Source organism: Trachypithecus francoisi, unplaced genomic scaffold (assembly GCF_009764315.1).
Source record: "Trachypithecus francoisi isolate TF-2019V2 unplaced genomic scaffold, Tfra_2.0 Lachesis_group5, whole genome shotgun sequence".
Classification (NCBI taxonomy): domain Eukaryota; kingdom Metazoa; phylum Chordata; class Mammalia; order Primates; family Cercopithecidae; genus Trachypithecus; species Trachypithecus francoisi.
The window spans coordinates 49555920-49577308 of NW_022681470.1; the positions used below are offsets into that span (position 1 = coordinate 49555920).

The following is a 21389-nucleotide window of genomic DNA, read 5'->3' on the forward strand; positions in this document are numbered from 1 at the left end:
TGGTTTCACAGAATAGCTGTAACCTGGCAGGGGTTACCCCGGTACCCCTAGTCATATGGTAGTTGAAACCATATAAAGTACCGTTCGATTTTTAAACATCAAGAATGTAATGACAATGTCTTATGATCCATTGTAACATTCAACACAATCCCTAACGTCGAATGTTTCTTGAATAAATAAGTGAAAAATGAAAGAAACTGGGAAAGATAGGACTTACTGGGAATAGTTAGACTAACTAGATCGTGAATTTTACACTGGGTTGGCATCAGGATCTTTTATGCAACTGAAATCTTTCAAAGTAGCTAATGGGTAAAAAGAAAATGTGCAATTGATTGAAGGTTGGAGAAGAGACAGAACAGGAACTCCCAGCCCATCTCCTCCCGTTTCATTTACCTCTATCAATTGTCCCTTGAGGGATCTCCTAAAACCTTCAGCATTTCTCAGAGCACAGGTTAAACAAAATCACACCAAACCAAATTCTATAACTACAAGAATAAAATGTACATGGTTTATCACTGTAATCCTAACACATAGGTACTAGCTTTTTGTAAGTGCTCAATAAACATTTACAGAATAAATGAATGTAGGGTTATGACATTTAGAAAAACTATTAGAGGAAAAAGGAGCAAATTTATAAAAAGATTCAATAGTGAACAATTTATTCATCCCAAGATTCATATAAAATTGTCTTTAAAAACTACAAAGATATCAACAAAAAGTCTCAAAACGCATTTAGAGAAATTTTATTTTACTTTAGTAATATGATATTCATTGGGTTGTGAGTCTTTAAGCATGGAAAATAAATAAATGATTCCTTTTTAGAAGCAGCTATTCTGTTGTGTTCACGTAGACTGAAAATTATGTGTTAGGATTACAGTGATAAACCACGTAAATTTTATTCTTGTAGTTATAGAATTTGGTTTGGTGTGGTTTTGTTTAACCTGTGCTCTGAAATGCTGAAGGTTTTAGGAGATCCCTCAAGGGAGGGATAATTGATAGAGGTAAATGAAATCCAGGATTTATCTGCAAACTCATTTATGCTCATAGTTAGCTTGAGATAGAGCATGCATTATTTGTTGTTCTTTTAGAGAGTTTTGTTTCTCTGATCACTGGCTACAGCTGCTTAAATGAATGATTCTTTCCTTAAGTTCCTGATACTGCTTTGTTCCAATTTGACATTTCCCTTGTACTACTCAAAATTAATCTTCATGTTATATGTTACAGGACGTTTTCCCCAACTCAGGGCATTGTGCTCATGTTTCACTTAAATGTAGGTATTCTTGTTTCAAATTTGCTAAAATGCAGAAATTTCCTAGAAGCTCTTCAGTGGCGTTTCTTAATTGGAACAACATATACCGATTCTTGACGACAAAGAACTGTATAATATTTGATGACTTAAATTTTATTGAATATATAAAGCAACTTAACAAAGGAAAAACAGTTTCTCACTGAAGACAGAAAAATGTTTTTCACAGTGAGCTACCCAACCAAAAATCCTTTCTGAGCAGAGCCTTTTGGATGTTTTTATTTACTTGATAATAGAATGTTATAAATAATGCAAAGTGATTCCAAAAGTTTAATTGAATTTATGTATACAAAAGTTTACCATATAGGACCAATATTGTTCATAATTTAACTTTGATAAAGTTTATTGAAAACATTAGGCCAGGTGCAGCGGCTCATGCTTGCAATCTCACTGCTTCCTGAGGTTGAGGTAGGAGGATTGCTTGAGGTCAGGACTGCAAGACCAGCCTGGGCAACAGTGAGATAGTGAGACCTTATCGCAAAAAAAGAAAAAACAAAATTAGCCAAGCTTGGCAGCACATACCTGTAGTCCTAGCTATTTAGGAGGCTGACGTGGAGGATCCCAAGCCCAGGAGCTGGAGGTTATGTTAGCTAGGATTGCACCACTGCATTACATCCTGGGTAGCAGAGCGAGATCATGTCACCCCACAAAAAAAAAAAAAAAAAAAAAGTTTAATACTTTTGAGGCCCAGTGGCAGGTAGAAAGAAATGAATTCTATTAGAGAATATCTCACTTGTGACTCAAGATTTTTTTTATAAGTCATATTAGCTTTTACTTTGATTTCAGCAATTTCATGCAAGAGAACATGTAAGCCATGGACTTAGGTCTATAGTCTGGTCATAGTTCCAAAAACGTAAGGATATTCCTAGGATTGATGCACTCATTTCAAAAAGTGAAAGTCTAGGAATTTAAAGTTTCATTTTCCTTTCTTCCATCAAAGATGGGTACCTGATCATTCAGACAGCTTCTAGCTCAAGAAATATGCCTGCAAAAAACTGAAGATAATTGACACTCAGAAACTTCGAATCATCTTTGAAACTGTGGCTTTGTTTTCACTGGAAACTGTTGAATTTTTCTAAAATCTTTTGTTCCATTGGAGGTAGAACATTCAAGTGATGAAAGAAAATTCAGCTTTCTAGTAGCTCCTAGTCAATCCATACACCTAGTATCAGCCTGAATTACCTGAATTTCTTTGAACAAATTAGTTATGTTTTTTTTTTCTCTGTTGTTTAAAGTTCAGTATGTTCAGATTTTTAGGTCACATTAATATGAAGTACTATTTAGGAACCACTCATATCCATCAAATTGGCTCTCTCAAAATCCTTTGACAAAAAAAAAATGACTTGTGTTTCACGTGTCGCATGAAGACACCACCAAACAGGCTTTGTGTGAGCAACATGGCTGTTTATTTCACCTGGGTGCAGGCGGGCTGAGTCCAAAAAGGGGTCAGCAAAGGGTGGTGGGATTATCATTGGTTGTTATAGGTTTTGGGATAGGTGGTGGAGTTAAGAACAATGTTTTGAGGGCAGGGGGTGAATCTCACAAAGTGCATTCTCAAGGGTGGAGAGAATTATAAAGAAACTTCTCAAGGGTGGGAGAGATTACAAAGTACATTAATCAGTTAGGGTGGGGCAGAAACAAATCATAATGGTGGAAAGTCATCAGTTAAGGCTATTTTCACTTCTGTGGGTCTTCAGTTGCTTCAGGCCATCTGGATGTATACATGCAGGGCACTGGGGATATGATGGCTTAGCTTGGGCTCAGAGGCCTGACATTCCTGCCTTCTTATATTAATAAGAAAAAATAAAACAAAATACTGGTAAAGTGTTAGGGCAGTGAAATTTTTTGGGGGTGGTATGGAGAGATAATGGGCTATGTTTCTCAGGGCTGCTTTGAGCAGGATTGGGGCAGTGTGGGAACCTACAGTGGGAGAGATTTAACTGAAAAAAGATTTTGGGGTAAGGGGTGATATTGTGGGGTTGTTAGAAGGAGCATTTGTCATATAGAATTATTGGTGATGGCCTGGATGTGGTTTTGTATGAAGTGAGAAACTAAACGAAAGACACAAGGTCCAAATAAGAGAAGGAGAAAAACAGGTATTAAAGGACTAAGAACTGGGAGTACCCAGGACTTCCAATTACAGAGTGTCAAAGGGGGTTCAGTGTAATTATTTGCTTGGTTGGTGAGTTTTTGGGCTCTATCCTTGAGTTTTTTTATGTTGTCATATACTAGGCCAGATTGATTTAGGTAAAAACAACATTCTTTGTTTAAAAATATTCAGAGTCCCACTTTTTTTTATTTTTGTTGCTTTTTTAGCAGGGAGTAAGTCAGGGCCTCCCTGAATTTGGAGGAAAGAGAAATGCAAAGCCAGTAATTGTTTGTTAAAGAAGGATTAGAAATGGCTAGGAGAGAGTGAGATTGATAGGGTGGTGGAGATAGCTGGGGAGAGGTAGAGGGCAGCATAAGAATGGGAACAAGAATAAGAGTAAGTATAAAGGTAAACAATAGGACTTCATCAGGGTGAAAGTATTGGAGTGTACTTTGTCACTGAAGATCTTCTATCCACTTAAAGAGAGACTTAAGGGTGGCAGTTTGAGGTAAAACCAGGAACCACTAAATACTAAAAGCCTGAGAAACTGCTTGGGTGATTTGACTAATAAAGGCTGGTCCATTATCGGACTGTATAGAGGTGGGAAGGCCAAACACAGGAATTATGTCTGACAGAAGAGAAGAAATGACCACGGTGGCCTTCTCAGACCCTGTGGGAAAGGCCTCTACCTATCCAGTGAACGTGTCTACCCAGACCAAGAGGTATTTTAGTTTCCTGACTTGAGGCATGTGAGTAAAGTCAATTTGCCAGTCCTGGACAGGGGCAAATCCCCGAGCTTGATGTGTAGGGAAGGGAGGGGGCCTGAACAATCCTCGAGGAGTAGTAGAATAGCAGATGGAACAACTGAGAAGTGATTTCCTTGACGATAGATTTCCACGATGGAAAGGAAATGAGAGGTTCTAAGAGATGGGCTAGCAGCTTGTAACCAACGTGGAAGAGGCTGGAAGAGGTTATGAAATAACGATAGAATAGAACAGGCCTGTGAGGCTGGAAGGAGATATTTTCCTTGGTACAAGAACCATTTGCCTTGTGTGGGAACAGATTGATAGGTGGAAGTTTCAGTGGGGGAGTAGGTGGGAGTGACCAGATGAGAAGGAGAAACACTGCTGTGAGGGATAGAAGTTGAAACGCTAGCTGCTTTTGTAAATACCTTATCAGCATAAGCATTGTCCTGAGCGATGGGATCTGATGCCTTTTGATGGCCTTTGCAGTGAATGACTCCAGCTTTCTTTAGAAGTGGCCTTGAGAAGAGTTTTTATTAAAGAGGCATTAATGATGGAGGACCCTTGTGTAGTGAGGAAACCTTTCAGCTCATAAAACAGAATGGTGGTGCAGGATATGGGGTCAATATAAATATTGACGCATAGTCCTTTTTCAAGAGTGAGGGCCTGAATTAAGGCTAATGAGTTCGGCTTGCTGAGAGGTAGTGGAGAGGGGCAGAGCAGTAGCCTCAATGATAGATGTGGAAGATACTATAGCATAGTCTGCCTTTGCTGATGTGTGGCAATTAGGCCTGGTGGAACTGCCATCAATAAACCAAGTGTGATCAGGGTGAAGAATAGGAAAGAAGGAAATATGGGGAAATGGAGTGAATGTCAGGTGGATCAGAGAGATACAGTCATGGGGGTGAGGTGTGGGAGGCCGGATTGAAGTCCGGGCCAGAACAATGGTAATTGTGGGAGACTCAACAAAGAGTGAGTACAGCTGAAGGAGCCGGGGAGCAGAAAGTATATGTGTCAGATGTGAGGAAGAAAATAGATTTTGGAAATTATGAGAACCGTAGAGAGTGAGTTGAGCATAGTTTGTGATTTTGAGGGCCTCTAAAACTATCAGGGCGGCAGCAGCCACTGCACGGAGACATGATGGCCAGCCTAAAATAGTAAGGTCAAGTTGTTTGGACAAAAAGGCTACAGGGTGCGGTCCCGGTCCTTGTGTAAGAATTCAGACTGCACAGCCCTGCACTTCAGCTATGTGTAATGAAAAGGGTTGGGATGAGTCAGGGAGAGCTAGTATTGGGGCAGTCTCTAAAGCTGTCTTCATGGAAAGGAAAGAGGAGTGGGGAAAGGATTTAGGATCAATGGGGTCAGCTAGGTTTCCTTTTGTGAGTTTATGTAATGGTTTTTTAGGATGGCAAAACAAGGTATCCAAAGGAGAAGTATCCAACCATGCCTCGGAAGGAAAGGAGTTGTTGTTTTATAGAAGGGATTGGGGTTTGGGAGATTGGCCAGACATGATTAGCAGGGAGAGCACGTGTGTTTTCATGAGAATTATGCCAAGATAGGTAACAGATGAGGAAGAAATTTGGGCTTGACTGAAGTAAGGGGGCTGTCTATGAAGCCTTGTGGCAGTACAGCCCAGGTAATTTGCTGAGTCTGATGGGTGTCAGGGTCAGTCCAAGTGAAAGTGAAGAGAGGCTGCGATGAAGGGTGCAAAGCAATAGTAAAGAAAGCATGTTTGAAATCCAGAACAGAATAATGGGTTGTGGTGGGAGGTATTTGGGACAGGAGAGTATGTGGGTTTGGCACCACGGGGTGGATAGGCAAAACAATTTGGTTGATAAGGCACAGATCCTGAACTAACCTGTAAGACTTGTCCGGTTTTTAGACAGGTAAAATGAGGCAATCGTAAAGAGAGTTTATAGACTTTAAAAGGCCATGCTGTAATAGGAGAGTCATAACAGGCTTTAATCCTTTTAAAGCGTGCTGCGGGGTGGGATATTGGCGTTGACCAGGGTAAGGGTGATTAAGTTTTAATGGGATGGTAAGGGGTTCATCATTTGTTGCCAAGGAGGGAGTAGAGGTATCCTATACTTGTGGATTAAGGTGGGGAGATACAGGACAGGATGCAAAGGAGGTTTTGAACTGGGGGAAAAGACGGCGATGAGGTGTGGCTGTAGCCCAGGAATAGTCAGGGAAGCAGGTAATTTAGTTTAAATGTCTCGACCTAATAAGGGAGCTAGGCAGGTGGGGATAACTGAAAAGCAGCGTGTAAAAGAATATTGTCCAAGTTGGCACCAGAGTTGGGGAGTTTTAAGAGGTGTAGAAGCCTGGCCGTCAATACCCACAACAGTTATGGAGGCAAGGGAAACAGGCCCTTGAAAAGAAGGTAATGTGGAGTTGGTAGCCTCTGTATCGATTAAGAAGGGTAGGGACTTACCCTCCACTGTAAGAGTTACCTAAAGCATCTGTGATGGTCCAGGAGGCTTCCGAGGCGATGGGGCAGCGTCAGTCTTCAGCTGCTAAGTCGAGAGGATCTGCGGAGTCAGTCAGAGAGTCTTGGGCCAGAGTTCCAGGGGCTCTGGGAGTGGCTGCCAGGTGAGTTGGACAGTCTGATTTCCAGTGGGGTCCTGCACAGATGGGACACGGCTTAGGAGGAATCCCGGGCTGCAGGCATTCCTTGGCCCAGTGGCCAGATTTCCAGCACTTGCAGCAAGCTCCTGGGGGAGGCGGTCCTGGAGGAACCCCTGGCCGCTGCGGTTCAGGTGTTTGGATGTTCTTGTGTGCTGGAGATGTGGCTGGGGTTTCTCTCACAGTGGAGGCAAGTAATCGCAACTCGGAAATACGGTGTCTCTACTCTATTATTGTACACCTTGAAGGCAAGGTTAATTGAGTCCTGTTGTGGGGTTTGAGGACCGGAATCTAATTTTTGGAGCTTTTTCTAATGCCAGGAGGGGATTGGGTAATAAAATGCATATTGAAAATAAGACGGCCTTCAGGCCCCTCTGAGTCTAGGGCGGTAAAGTGTCTAAGGGTTGTCGCTAAGCAGGCCACGAACTGGGCTGGGTTCTTTACCTTGGGTAGTTTCTTTAAGTTCATCATAATTAACAGCTTTGTAAGCTGCCTTTTTAAGCCCTTCAACTAGGCAGGAAACTGTGTAATCTCGCCTAGCTATAGGGAATCAGCCAGATAGTTCTACTGGAGATCTTCTCGGGGAACTGCTCTAATGCCTTCCTGGAGGTCGCTCATGAAGCCGGTGGTTATCAGCGTGAGATTGGGCTAGAGAAAAAACTCTTTCTCGTTCATCTGTGGAGAGGGTAGAAGTTAGGATGACATTTAAGTCACTCCAGGTTAAATTGTAGGACAGAGTCAGATATTGGAAGTCCTGTATATATTTAGTGGGGTCTGATGAGAAAGAGCCTAAACACTGATTTGGGAGAGGTCTGATAGAGAAAAAGGCAAATATATCTTGACTATGCCTTGAGCTCCAGCCACCTCTTCAAGAGGAAATTGCTGGACAAGTGGGGGAGTGCTAGTTATAGAATGAAACTGTAAGCCAGGCCAGGTGTGAGGAGGGGAGATAGAAAGATTTATAGGGTTGGGGAGCACAGGCTGAAGAAGAATTGGGACCTGGCTTGGCCTGGCGAGGGAGCAGCCTGGGGAGAAGGGGAGAGGTCAGATGAGTCCATAGAAAAGAAGGATTCAAAGGACTCAGAGCTTGGGGTGGAGACTGAAGGAACAGATAGGAGAGAAAGAAGAAAGATTTGGGATGAGTCTCATTGGGAGCAGAGACTAGGGAGGGACCAATGTGTAAAAGAATGCCTGGACGTCAGGCACTTCAGACTATTTGCCCATTTTTCGACAAAAATTATCTAGATCTTGTAGGATAGACAAATCGAAACTGCCATTCTCTGGCCACTTGGAACTACTGTCGAGTCTGTTCTGGGGCCAAGCAGTATTGCAGAAGAAAATAAACGCTTAGATTTTAGGTCAGGCGAGAGTTGAAGAGGTTTTAAGTTCTTGAAAATACAGGCTAAGGGAGAAGAAGGAGGAATGGAGGGTGGAAGGTTGCCCATAGTGAAGGAGGCAAGTTTAAAGGGAAGGGTAGAGACACGGAGAAGCGGGTGGGGAGCAGCCAAAGCAGGCATCCCCGCAATTGACTTGCCACCAAGGGAACATGGGTGAATGATCAAGGCAGGCACCCCATGGAGATCAGACACCAATGGAACGTGGGTGAATAATCAGGCACCCATCCCCGCAATGATTAAACACCAAGGGAAGGCTGCCTTCCTGAGTCCATGACCAGAGCCGGAGTTTTGGGTCCAAGTATAAAATGTGTCTCCTTTCTCTCTACTAGAAAATGAAAGGAATTGAAATTAAGAGAACGGAGAGATTGAAGTGTGGCACCAAGATTGAAAGGAGAAAGAGGCTGAGGGATAGTGAGAGGTTGGAGAAGAGAGTGCAGTTGATCTGCACCATCTTGTCTGCTTCTTACTGTACATGTGGCTAAAAAGAGAAGGGAAGATGGAGCCACCGTCTTGAACATGTCTAGTCCTTAGTTTCTGCCTGGCATTCACCTGTGAAAGCTCCCAGCTTGCTTGTCTTATGTCTACACCCTGACTTTACATGCTGCTCTTTGCTAGAAAATGATTTTGAGCTGCTTTTCATTAAAAAGGAAAGCCTTATGGAGGACTCCCATATCCTTACTATCTGCCTAAGTGATTTCTTCTTAACTCCTATATCAACACTAGGTACCACTGAACTTAAGAAAGTTTATATACATTTTTATTATTTTCAATTGCTTGGAAATCTCTGCATAGTTACCATCTTCTTCCTGCTTCCTTTGTCCTGAATGTGGTAATGCCTATTGCTGCAAATCTCTTCAACACCTACTCAGCTAAGTAGAGCTTGGTCTGCCACCTGTAGTACTCTTGAGACTTGAGGCTGCTCTGCTGTAGGACTGAGGTCAGAGTCTGAATGCTGGGCAGGCTACCAGGAACCATTTTGTCTGCCTTTTCAGAAAATAAGCATTGACTTTCTGAGCTCACTTGAATTTCAATATAGACTTGTAATAGAAAACCCTTTTTGCCCAAGGGTTGTGTCCTAAATCATACCTCAGGTCTTTTCTTCTTGTATTCTCAAAAGAGAAAAAGAATAAAACCCAAGTAAGCTGGAAGCCTCCCCTGGTGACAAAGCTTTAGCTTTCTCTTCTCCCTTTAATTTTGAAATTGGAATCTATTTTGAAAACAAGTTTGTGCCGAAAGCTAATGATTATGTTTTACTCTAATATTGAGATTTGTAGTAACATTCTGATGACTAGTATGAATGACTTTCTTTTCTTAAAAAAACAAGCCCTAATTCACCCTGCACAATTTAAAACAATGATTTACATATAGTAAAACAAATTTTAAGAAGACATACGCAATTATTTCTTCACAGAATGTTAACATTTTAAACCTAGTCAGTTTGTATGATAAGCCTCTCTCAAGCACTTTCTTTTGAGCAAGATAAGTGTGCCTTTATAGAAAAATTTCTCCATTGGAAGCTTTAACAATATTTTCCGAATGGTTTTCCTAATCATCAGTTTAATTTTATGGACTGGCCTTTTATGGGACATTGCCAGACACCATTAGAGTTTTCAACAAATTACATTGAATTCATCTTAAAGCTGAAGTCAGGGAGTCAATAATCTTTTTTCTTTTATTAGACTCTCTCTTCTGGAGAAGTTTTAGATGCATAGCAAAATTGCATTGAAGGTACAGAGATTTCCCATATACACCCTGCCTCCACAGCCTTCCCCTTCATTTGGTACAAGTAATGAACCTACATTGACACATCATTACCACTCAGAGTCCATAGCTAACATTAGGGCTTATTCTTGGTGTTGTACATTCTGTGAGTTTAAATACATGCATAATGACATGTATCTACCTTTACAGCTTCATACAGAGTATTTTCACTGCCCTAAGAATCCTCTGTGCCCTGCCTAGTCTTTCCTGCTTCACCCCTAACCCTTAGCAATCACTGATGTTTTTACTGTCTCCGTATATTTGTCTTTTCCAGAATGTTATATTGTAGTTGGAATCATACAGTGTGTAGCCTTTTCAGATTAGCTTCCTTCACTTAGTAACATGAATTTAAGTTTTCTCCATGTCTTTTCATGGCTTGACAATTCTTTTCGTTTTAGCAATGAATAATATTCCATTGTCTGGATGTAGCACAGCTTATTTATCCATTCACCTACTGAATGACATCTTCCTTGCTTCCAAGTTTTGGCAATTATGAAAAGAGGTACCACAAACACCCATGTGCAGATTTTGGTGTGGACACACATTTTCAGCTTTTTGGGGTAAATACCAAGGAGCAATGATTGTGGGTTTTATGGTAAGGGTATGTTTAGTTTTGTAGGAAACTGTCCAACTCGTAATAGAAAACCCTTTTCCAAAGTGACTATACCATTTTGCAGCAATGAATAAGAGTTCTTGTTTCTCCACATCCTCTCCAGCATTTGGTGTTGTCAGTGTTCTGGATTTCAGCCACTGTAACAGGTGTGTAAAGGTAACTCATTGTTGTTCTAATTTGAATTCCCCTGATGACATATGATGTGAAGCATCTTTTCACATGTTTACTTGCCATCTGTATATCTTCTTTAGTGGGGTATCTGTTAAGGTCTTTGGACCATTCGTTAGTTGGATTGTTAGTTTTCTTGTTGTTGAGTTTTAAAGGTTCTCTGTGTTTTGGATAACAGTCTTTTATCAGATATATCTTTTGCAAATATTTTCTCCCAGCCTGTGGCTTGTCTTTTCATTCCCTTGATATTGTCTCTCACAGAGAAGAGGTTTTTCATTTTAATGAATTTCAGTTTTATCAATTCTTTCTTTCATGGATCATGTCTTTGGTGTTATAGATAAGAAGTCATCACTATATCCAAGGTCATCTAGATTTTCTCCTACATTATATTCTAGGAGTTTATAGTTTTACATTTTACATTTAGGTCTGTAATCCATTTTGATTTCATGTTTGTGTAAGGTATGTGTCTAGACTCACTTGTTTAATGTGGCTGTCCAGTTGTTTGCTCACCATTTGTGGAAAAGACTATCTTTGCTCCATCATATTGCCTTTGCTCTTGTGTGAAAGATCGGTTGGCTTTATTTACGTAAGTCTATTTCTGGGATCTCCATTCTGCTGCATTGGTCTATTTGCCTATTCTTTTGTCACTATCACATTGTCTTGATTGTTGTATCTTTACAGTAAATCTTAAAGTCAGGTAGTGTGAGACTTTCAACTTTCTTCTTCTCCCTCAATATTGTGTTCATATTCTGAGTCTTTTGCCTCTCTAAATAAACTTTAGAATAACTTGCTGGGATTGTGATTTAAAGTGAACTGAATTTATGGATCAAAGTTAGGGAGAACTGACATGTTGATGGTATTAAGTCTTCCTATCCAAGAACAAGGAATGGTGTTCCATTTATTTAGTTCCTCTTTAATTTTTTTCATCATATTTTTAGTTTTCCTCATATAGATTTTGTGCATTTTTTTAGATTTAGATATATACCTAAGTATTTTTTAGATGCTATTTTAAATGATATTGCATTTTTATTTCAACCTCCACTTACTAATTGCCGGTAAGTAGGAAAGCAGTTAACTTTCATATATTAACATTGTATCCCACAACCTTGCTGTAATCCCTTGTTAGTTCCAGGAGGATTTTTGTTGATTCTTTTGAATTTTCCTCATAGACAATCATATCATCTTCAAACAAAGTTTTATTTCTTCCTTCCCAGTAAGTACTTTTATTTCATTTTCTTTTCTAATTTCATTAGGATTTCTAGTATGATGCTGAAAAGGAGTGTTAAGAGGGGGCATCCTTGTTTAGTTCCTGGTCTTAGTGGTCAGCCTTTTAGTTTCTCACTATTAAGTATGATTTTAGTTGTAGAGTTTTTTGTAAATATTCTTTATGTATCAAATTGAGGAAGTTCCCCTCGATTTCTAATTTAACTGAGAGTTTTTATCATGAAAGGGTGTTGGATTTCATCAAGTGCTTTTTTGGTATCTATTGATATTATTATGCCATTTTTCTTCTTTGGCCTGCTGATGTGATGAATTACATAAACTGATTTTTAAATGCTGAACCAGTTTTTCATACTTTGCATAAATCCCACTGGGTCATGGTATATAATTCTTTTTATACATTGTTGGATTTGACTTGCTAATATTTTGTTGAGCCAATGATTTTTCTGCATAAATATATTAGTTTCATCAAAGGGGAACTTTTAAGATAATTTAAATTCACTTATTTCCTAACATGCAGCATATTCAAATATCTATGAAAAGCTATTTATATCATTTTTTATTTTCTCTCAGCTACTGATTTTTTGAATAGGAAATAATATGAGTTATTCATGAATTAAAAATTAATATTAGGTAATATTTACTGAGTCCTTACTATGCCATGCACTATGTTAAATTAATTCATTTAATCCTTAAAAGAACACTATATGTATGCATTACTATCACTAGACCTTGTTCTACAGATGAGGCTCAGAGAGGTTAAGTAACTCACCCAAGGTTATACAGAGCCAGTCATTTGCATCCAGGCAGTATAGTCCCAGAGAGCCTATATTTAACTCTATGATTTACAGTTCAACAAAATCATCCACCACTCATTCACCACTCAACAAGATAGTTTCCTGACAGATAAATCAAATAAGAAATTTGAAAGGCACAAGTATCCATGTGTTGCTTTCATCTTTTCATTAGCATTTCAAATTATTTCCTGGATGACCCTCATGTACCAGGCACTGTTTTAGCAACTGACAAGATTCGTGTCCTAACTTCTTTCTAGTGGGACCAGGAAATAGAATGGTCAAGAAAGATTTCTTTGAGGAAACAGCATTTGAGCTGAGGGAAAAAAAATTGTCTTTGGAAGACTATTGGAAGAAACTAGCTATGCAAAGAGCAGAGAGATTAGGATTTGTGCAAAGGAAATATAATTATGAAGTCCTTGAGACAGGAATGCACTTAATTTGTACAAAATACTGAAAGAAAAAAAAAAGATGACCTGTATGGCTAAAATCTAGTAAACGACGTGTATGTGGGACATGCGGAAGTTAGCAGGCAGAAAAGCAAGCTCAGACATGGCCATGTGGGCAAAGTACAGATTTTATTCTAAGCACAATGGGAAACCACTGGAGGGCAATAAACAAACAGGGTGACATGGACCACTCTGCCTTGTTTGCGGCTTGTAGCAGAGCCACAAGTAGAAGCACAGAGATCAGTTAGGAGTTTATGGTAATCTAAGTGGAGTGGTTTGAGTCATGGTAATATAAGTGAGAATGAAAGGAAGGAAGAGTTTTTGAGAAATAATTTGAATGTATATTGACGGTGTTTTGGCTAAAGCAACTGAATGAATGGTAGTAACATTTGCTGAGATTGAGGAGCTTCAGAACGAGATGGGAGAGGAGGCAGGAAGGCTGGAGGATGAGGAAAACAGATGAAAGAATTCTGTTTTGGATGTGTTTAGCTGGAAATGTTTAATTCATATCCAAATAGAAATGATTTATATCAAGTATTTCTTAGTCTTTGACCTTGAAGACAAGGCCTGGTGCCCACTGCAATGCGTGAGCTCTAACTATATTTCTAGCTCTAGTACAGATCAAATGTATACTTTAACACAAGTGATAAAGTTGATAGAAATTTAGTCTCAGTAGAGCATTGCTGTTTCAAGACTTATAATTATTTGAAAGCTCTTCAGATGATGTGGAAGGCTGAAATGTTTACATAAATTAAAAGAACTAGCCGGGCGCGGTGGCTCAAGCCTGTAATCCCAGCACTTTGGGAGGCCAAGACGGGCGGATCACAAGGTCAGGAGATTGAGACCATCCTGGCGAACACAGTGAAACCCCGTCTCTACTAAAAATACAAAAAACTAGCTGGGCGAGGTGGCGGGCGCCTGCAGTCCCAGCTACTTGGGAGGCTGAGGCAGGAGAATGGCGGGAACCCGGGAGGCGGAGCTTGCAGTGAGCTGAGATCCGGCCACTGCACTCCAGCCTGGGCGACAGAGCAAGACTCCGCCTCAAAAAAAAAAAAAAAAATTAAAAGAACTAATCCTCTGTATGTTCTAATCACTACCTGGAGAGGGCCTTTAGAGCTGCCCAGCAACGATATCATATTCTCATAATTATTCACTCTGCTACTCTCCTAACTGCTTTTCTCTTTTCAATTTTTTTTTTTTTTTTTCCTGAGACAGAGTCTTTCTCTGTCGCCCAGGCTGGAGTACAGTGGTGCAATCTCAGCTCACTGCAACCTCCGTCACCTAGGTTCAAGCAATTCTCCTGCCTCAGCCTCCCAAATAGCTGAGATTACAGGCATGTGCCACCACACCTGGCTAATTTTTGTATTTTCAGTAGAGACAAGGTTTCACCATGTTGGCCAGGCTGGTCTAGAACTCCTGACCTCGTGATCTGCCTGCCTCGGCCTCCCAAAGGTCTGGGATTGCAGGCGTGAGCCACTGCACCCAGCCTTCTTTTCAAATTTCTAACAGGTCTTTCTCACTCTTACTCTTAGATGATTCTCTTAAAAGAGAATGTCCCCCACCACAACAATCCACCTAATTCTGTCTGTGCCCATATTGCCTTCTTTCTCTCCAGTTAAAAATCTAGAAATGTCTCTATTCCTAGCAGAACTAAATGAGATCCCCCTCCTCTGTGGCTGCCCAAGGACTTTTCCCAGCATTTCTCCATTTCCTGTCCTCTATCACTGATCCTTCCTTTCATGCTGGATATGTATATCCTATCATACTAGAATTGTGGATCACAACATTAAAAGCATGCTGTCTGGAGCCATACTGCCTGGATGCAAAAACATTTGAAATGTTTTTATCCGCTCACCAATATTGCTATTTTCACAGCCAAAAACAAAACAAAAAATTTCCTGCCCCTTTTACTGCCTGCTACAGCCCCATTTCTTTGCTCTGTTTGCAGCAAACTCCTAAAATGTATATTCAACATCTCCAATTCTTTTTCCTTTCACCTCTCATTGTCTTAAATACACTCCAAATTTTGTCCCTACCACTTCTTTATAGATTCCTCTTTTGGTCTCCAATGTCTTATCCTCAGAATGCTTCTTTTCTACCTGCACTCAGTCTCTTAGTGATGGCTTTGATTACTATCTATATGCTGTCAACTCCCAAATATTTATCTCTCTCCCAACCTCTTTCTAAACTTATCCAGCTGCCTACGTAATCTCTTCATTTGGGTGTATTATAGACATCTTACATCTAATATAGCCAACACTGAGCACCAACCCCAAACATCGATTCCCAGCCTCAAACCATTACCTCTATGAATGGCAACTTTATCCTTCCAGTTGCTCAAGTCAAAAAACTGGTATCATTCTTGATATCTATGTCTGTCTTACACACAACACTCAACCCACTCTTGTCTTCCTCTGATAGCTGAGGCCTAGAGAAGCTAACTGACTTGCCCACAATTCCTCAGCTAGCAAGTTACTGCCAAGATTCATTCCAGTGGTAAAGTTCTCTCCAGTGCTAAAGTCTGTGCCAACTAGTGAACAACTCACCTTCAGTCTAGCTTGGATGCTAGCCTAAAAATGAGTCATCCAGCCAATCATAAAAATAGAAAAGAAACAGGTATAGTGTTTATATATTCCAAAGAGTCTCTGAAGTGACTGAATTGTAACTTTAAACTAATATATGGCCTCTCATATATTACATTTGCACAGCTGGCAAAAGAAATATGTTCCGCAATTTGTGAACACACTGACAGGACAATTTATCAAAGATTTAGTAGGGGCTTCTTTTCCTTCCTGACTTCAGATAAAATTATCAGGCACAAAACCTTCTGTATCACATTGTCTAGACTTCAGATGAGCAGATTTCCCAGAGCTCTTACCAGAAATGACTGTCAAAGATATCCTCTGATCTTTCTTACTCTGCCCATCTGTTTTCACTTGACTTTCCAAATTTGGCAATTGTCAGCAGATTTATGAAGTTGTGGGAAGACACCAATGACCCATCTCATCTTCCTTCCCTCTGTAATTCTCAAACGCAAGCAATATCAGCTTGTCTCAAAGATGTTATCTGTCCAAATTGTTTTGATTCTTTGCCCTCAGTGTTTTTGTTACACATATTTTACATGATGTCAGAACATAACATTCAGAAAAAAAACAGCTTAGGGAATCCACAAAGTTCACTGAGCATAAACATGGTTTACTAGCATCATACTAGGTCAATTCCTTTAAAAGTTAAGGCTACCTAGAATATTTAGTGGCCTCTCTAAAGTTTTTTTTTTTTTTTTTCAGCATTTTGTTTTAAAATCCCAGTGTTTAGCTTCATGATCCTTTGGGCTTTTAAAGAATAGTTGCCTTCATCTTTTAAGGATGGCAGTGGTATACTGGGAGAATATATTTTGAGAACAGTCATTTTCATGGCTCAGAATCCTTCTTATGTAGTGTTACAAAGAGTGGTGATATTTTTGTTATGATTTTTAATAATTCTAACGATTTCTTCATTCCCTTACTAAAAGAATCTGCCATCTCCATTCCTTCCTCACCATGTTTCGAATTTGTTCATTCACCCTTAGAAACAATACTTCTCTGTTAAAGTCACAGTGTGTGACAGTGAGGTTTCAAGAGTTCTGGTTAGGCATTTTGTAGAATGGCCTTCATTTTGCATTTGCCTCACAATTTCTTATTATTACACTGAGGTTATGAATTTCTACAGAGAACCCCACTAGGTGAAGCATCTTTCTCATTGCATCATGTCAGAGGACAGATGATAGTAATGTGATTTATCTCTGGTGATTTTAACTTTGATCACTTGGTTAAGGCCGTATCTGTCAGGCTTCATTCTTATGCTTTTCCCATATTAAATAACAATTGCAATGCTTACCTATGCTAGACAGTGCCTCCTGAGTATGTTCTGTCTGATGATTTACATTCACTTCTCACGAGTACCTACCTGTGGCTATCAGTCTTCTCCATGAGCTTGAATGTGCCTGCCTCCTCCTCAAAACTACATGTATGTTACTTCAACATTATTTTAAGGGGAAAGAAAAAGCGGTTCTTTTACAAAGTTTGTGTGAATTGTCATCAATAGTTGACACACATGCCTGCCCAGCAGCCTCAAGCTAGACAGCATGTGTGTGGGAAGGAGCATGGCATATAGTTGGAAGTACTTTGTGTTGGCAAGTTATATTTATGCTACTGAATCTAAACATTGAGACCTGAACCAACAAGCCAAGAACCATCCCATGCAACTCCCAGTGCATACAGCTGCTGCATATTAATTATTGAGCATTTACAGCACCCCTAATTAGAAAATACTGTGACTTTTTATAGCTAGTACTTGGCCAGGTGGTGGTAACGCTTAATGTTATAAGGGATCTTGTAACCAAAGTGAAAAGTCTCAAATCCAGGGAGTCTCCCACTTTGAGCAAGTCTTCTCAGAGACTAATAAAGATACAGAAATCAATAAATTTCATGCCCAATGTTTAGCTTACTTAATTAGTAATGCCTTAGAAGTTATTCTGTCTATCCTTTCACCCAGTGAAGAAAATTGCTATTCCTTAGTATTTTTTCTACGTAAAGAAGTTGATTTATGATTTGATTTTTACATGTTGTCTACAAATTAACAGATGATCATAAGGATGGGCATGGTGGCTCATACCTGTAATACCAATACTTTGGGAGGCCAAAGCAGGCCAATCACTTGAGACCAGGAGTTTGAGACCAGCCTGGCCAATGTGATGAAACCCTGTCTCTGCCAAAAAATACTAAAATTAGTCGGGCATGGTGGTGTGTGCCTGTAGCCCCAGCTACTTGGGAGACTGAGATGGGAGAATCACTTGAACCTGGGAGGTGGAACCTGCAGTGACCTGAGATTGTGCCACTGCAATCCAGCTTGGGCAACAGAGACTCTATCTCAAAAGAAAATTTATATATATATGAAATCATGAGAACAGGCACAAAAAATCATATTTGTAGATAACAATTATCCTTCCATTTGACTTTTCATTTAGGAAATTTATCCTTGTGCTATTAGCATAAAAGATAGTTTTTCTAATAAGAAAAAATTAATTTTTGAGGTTTTATTATACGAGGAATTATTACCTTTTCTTTCTAGAATTGGAGATTCCAGCTACTATTATGGAAGGATGGTTGCAGTGGGTTTCCAGTGACTTATGGTTCAACACAGAAATGATACTGTTGTAATCGGTTTAGAGTTTCTCTTCTTGCAGAAGGCGCTGTCGCTGCCATATGGTGCTGCTGTGAAAACAGGAAGATTACATGCTGACCTTATTCACTGCAACAGTGATATCTCTTCTGATCAGATGGTAGCTTCTCAGAGTGTACAGGGAAAAGCAAAGTCTCAACTCCCAGGGTTAGTCTCAGCTATGTTTGTCCCAAGTTACTGTAGCTGTGGCCTCCCAGTGTTACAGCTTTTTATTTTATATTTAAAGTCTCGGTCATTAATCCCAAGGTATGTACACAATGCTATAGTGGCTGAGTCAGACATATACAATGCCTAGAGCTAACCCCGCCCCAGGAGAGGCTGTCACCAGTTCAAACTCCTGAATTCCTCATCTCTCATTTCGGTGATGAGAGATGTTCTAACGACGTTGAACATCAAAATAAAAAGTAGTTGGGGTCTTAAGCTCTGTGTAAATTCGAACTGATCTTTCTCCAATAGATTTTGTGTCCCATATTCTAAAGGATGTGGTGTTGGGATGACTTTTATCAAAGTCTAAACTTTTTGTTACACCATGAAATTAATTTAGACTTTCTATTTTATTTTCTAAATTACTTTAGGAATTTTCCTTATTTTGCTGTATGTTATAAAATGAAATCTCCATAGTCATCAGTCTGTAGATTAAGCAAAACTTTCTCCCTTTTTCTTCATTATCCTTAGACATTATGTTTACCATGTTCAATTTAAAACACCATAAGGAAAACTACCTCAGTATATAATGGACTGAAGTGAAAAATATACTACAGAGAAATTCTCAAGGACCATCTCAGAAATTTAAGGAAAAATGGAAAAGGAGATTGTAGCAGGAGGGGGATTGAGTTGTCATGTGTTTAAAGGTACAGAACAAGGAAGGTGAGAGGCAGCTAATGGTCTCTATGTGGCCTCCAGTAGGGTCACAGAACAATGGCAGTTCTGCTGGGATGGTTCAGAGGAGGTTCTTTGCCTGGCCTCAAGTTTTAGTGTCAACAGCGCATGAAAACAAGCCTCAGGAGAGGAACAAATGACCGAGATGCTTCTAGTAAGGACCTTGATGAGGATGGAAGTGAAGACAAAAGGGAAGCTATGAGACTTGAAATATGATGCACCATTCCACAGTTTTGAATGTGGTCCTGTGGGAGAATAAAGATTGTTGTTTATTTACATTAATTTGACAGTCACAGATTATTTAAGAGTTCTGATTGCCTACAAGCTTAATATTTGATAAACACACCCTGAGATACTTGGGCTAATTCACCTTCTTAATCCAAGTTTGTGGTAAAAGTTTATCCTGTATTTTAGATATCCTTAATAACTGAGAAAGAGTGATTATGGCAAGAGGTATTATTCAATGCAACTAATGATCAAGGAATTTAAGAAGAGTGTGCTGATAGAGGTTCTTTACATTAACTTGTAGCAGTAGCTTTAAGGAAAAGGAATTGTTAAAGTGACTTCTTTCACAAACAGGAAAGGAAAATACAGCACCCAGAGGTCTAAATGTCATTTGTTCATTTGAGAACAATATACAAAAAGTATGAGAAATCAGTTTCTTTGCATTAAGAAGTATATGTGATAAGGTGAAAGTATCAGATTTGCATATTAAAAGCAATGGCACTCAGTGTCAAAAAGGACTGTGTATAAAGCAGAATCTTATCAATTACAATAAATAGAATGAAAAAAAAAATGTAAGCGTAACTCCAGGTGGCATCGAAATCTACTAGGCTAAGTCTATAAGTGCAAATATGTATGTTAATTGCTAATATATCTCACTTAGCTGAATGAGCCGGTATGTTCGGAATCCAAGTCATTCAGCTCTGCACTACTTCAGTGAAGCTGAAGTGGTTGCAGTGGAAGCACACATTTAGGTCTCCCAGGACAACCAAGAACACATGCACTTGCCCATCATCTTGATGTATTCCTAAAGAAATATAAACTCTATTTAAAATAGCTCTTAGGTCTAATGAAAATCTATGATATATATATTCAGATATATGTAAGGCTACATTTTTCAGCCCAGCACCTTTTCCCAACATAAATTCCTAAAGATTTTAACTGCATTCCTTTTTCAGCATAGAAGAGTTATGTTGTTAACTACTGGCATTAGAAGAGTGATTTTTCAGGAGGGAGTAGGGAGTGAGATAGTGTAAGGTGAAAGAACATATATTAGAATTACCAAGGGAGAATTTTCAAACTACCTCACATCCCCACTTCCTGACTTTGGGAGTCTGATGTGTGCCTCAAGAGTCTTAGGACCTAGTGGGGTGTGGAGAGGGGTATGCAGCTTGTTGGAGCCTCTGTGATCCAGTTCTGTTCCCACACATTCCCTCATGTAGAATTCCTGAAGTGAAGGAAAAAACACTTCTTCTCTGAAAGATTTTTTAAAGGTGGACTCCTGAGGGAACAAATAAAACAAAGTAATCAGTGGAACAATCTCAGTGTTCCTGGCTGAGATTGAACCAAATGTTCCTGAGCATTCTTCTTCACACCTTTATTATCTTAGAAAAAAACAAGCTGTTCCAACTTTCTCACTTGACTGTCACATTCTAGGTAACAGAATGTCTCAGAATGCTCAATGGTATTGGAGGGATTATGCTGAATGCCTCTTACTGAGGGCTTCATCAAGTATTAATGCAAATAAAAAATTTAATATTATTATCTAAATATAATGCCCTAAATCTCACCCCCAGGGTTTCTCTTCTTCAGATAATTTTACCTATTCATTGAAATAAGTTAATACATGCCTATGGTACACTTTATAGTATCAACCTTTGTCAGAAATATTTAATTAATTGTATTTTATTCAATTGTGTAATTTGACTCCCAGGCCTCAGTATTGATTCAACCTCCAAAATATTTTGAATTATACCTTTCCTCAAGAAACAATAGAGGAAGCAACTTAAGTTTCTATCAACACAGTGGAGAAAATGTGGTACATATACACAGTGGAGTACTACTCAGCCATAATAGCAGAATGAGATCGTGTCATCTGCAACAACATGGATGGAAATGGAG

General features: G+C 39.5%; 1 long non-coding RNA gene across 2 annotated transcripts; it reads right to left on the reverse strand.

Moving 5' to 3' along the window:
• Positions 1-1873: 1873 nt before the first annotated feature.
• On the reverse strand, positions 1874-21000 carry LOC117076297. Of its 2 annotated transcripts, none has more exons than XR_004434307.1 (4): positions 20573-21000; positions 18263-18418; positions 6592-6762; positions 1874-1922 (listed from the first exon to the last, which is right to left on the reverse strand). It is a non-coding gene; the product is annotated as an uncharacterized LOC117076297 (long non-coding RNA). The 2 variants fall into 2 exon arrangements; XR_004434308.1 differs by lacking the exon at positions 20573-21000 and adding an exon at positions 20148-20285.
• Between the last annotated feature and the right edge of the window lie 389 nt (positions 21001-21389).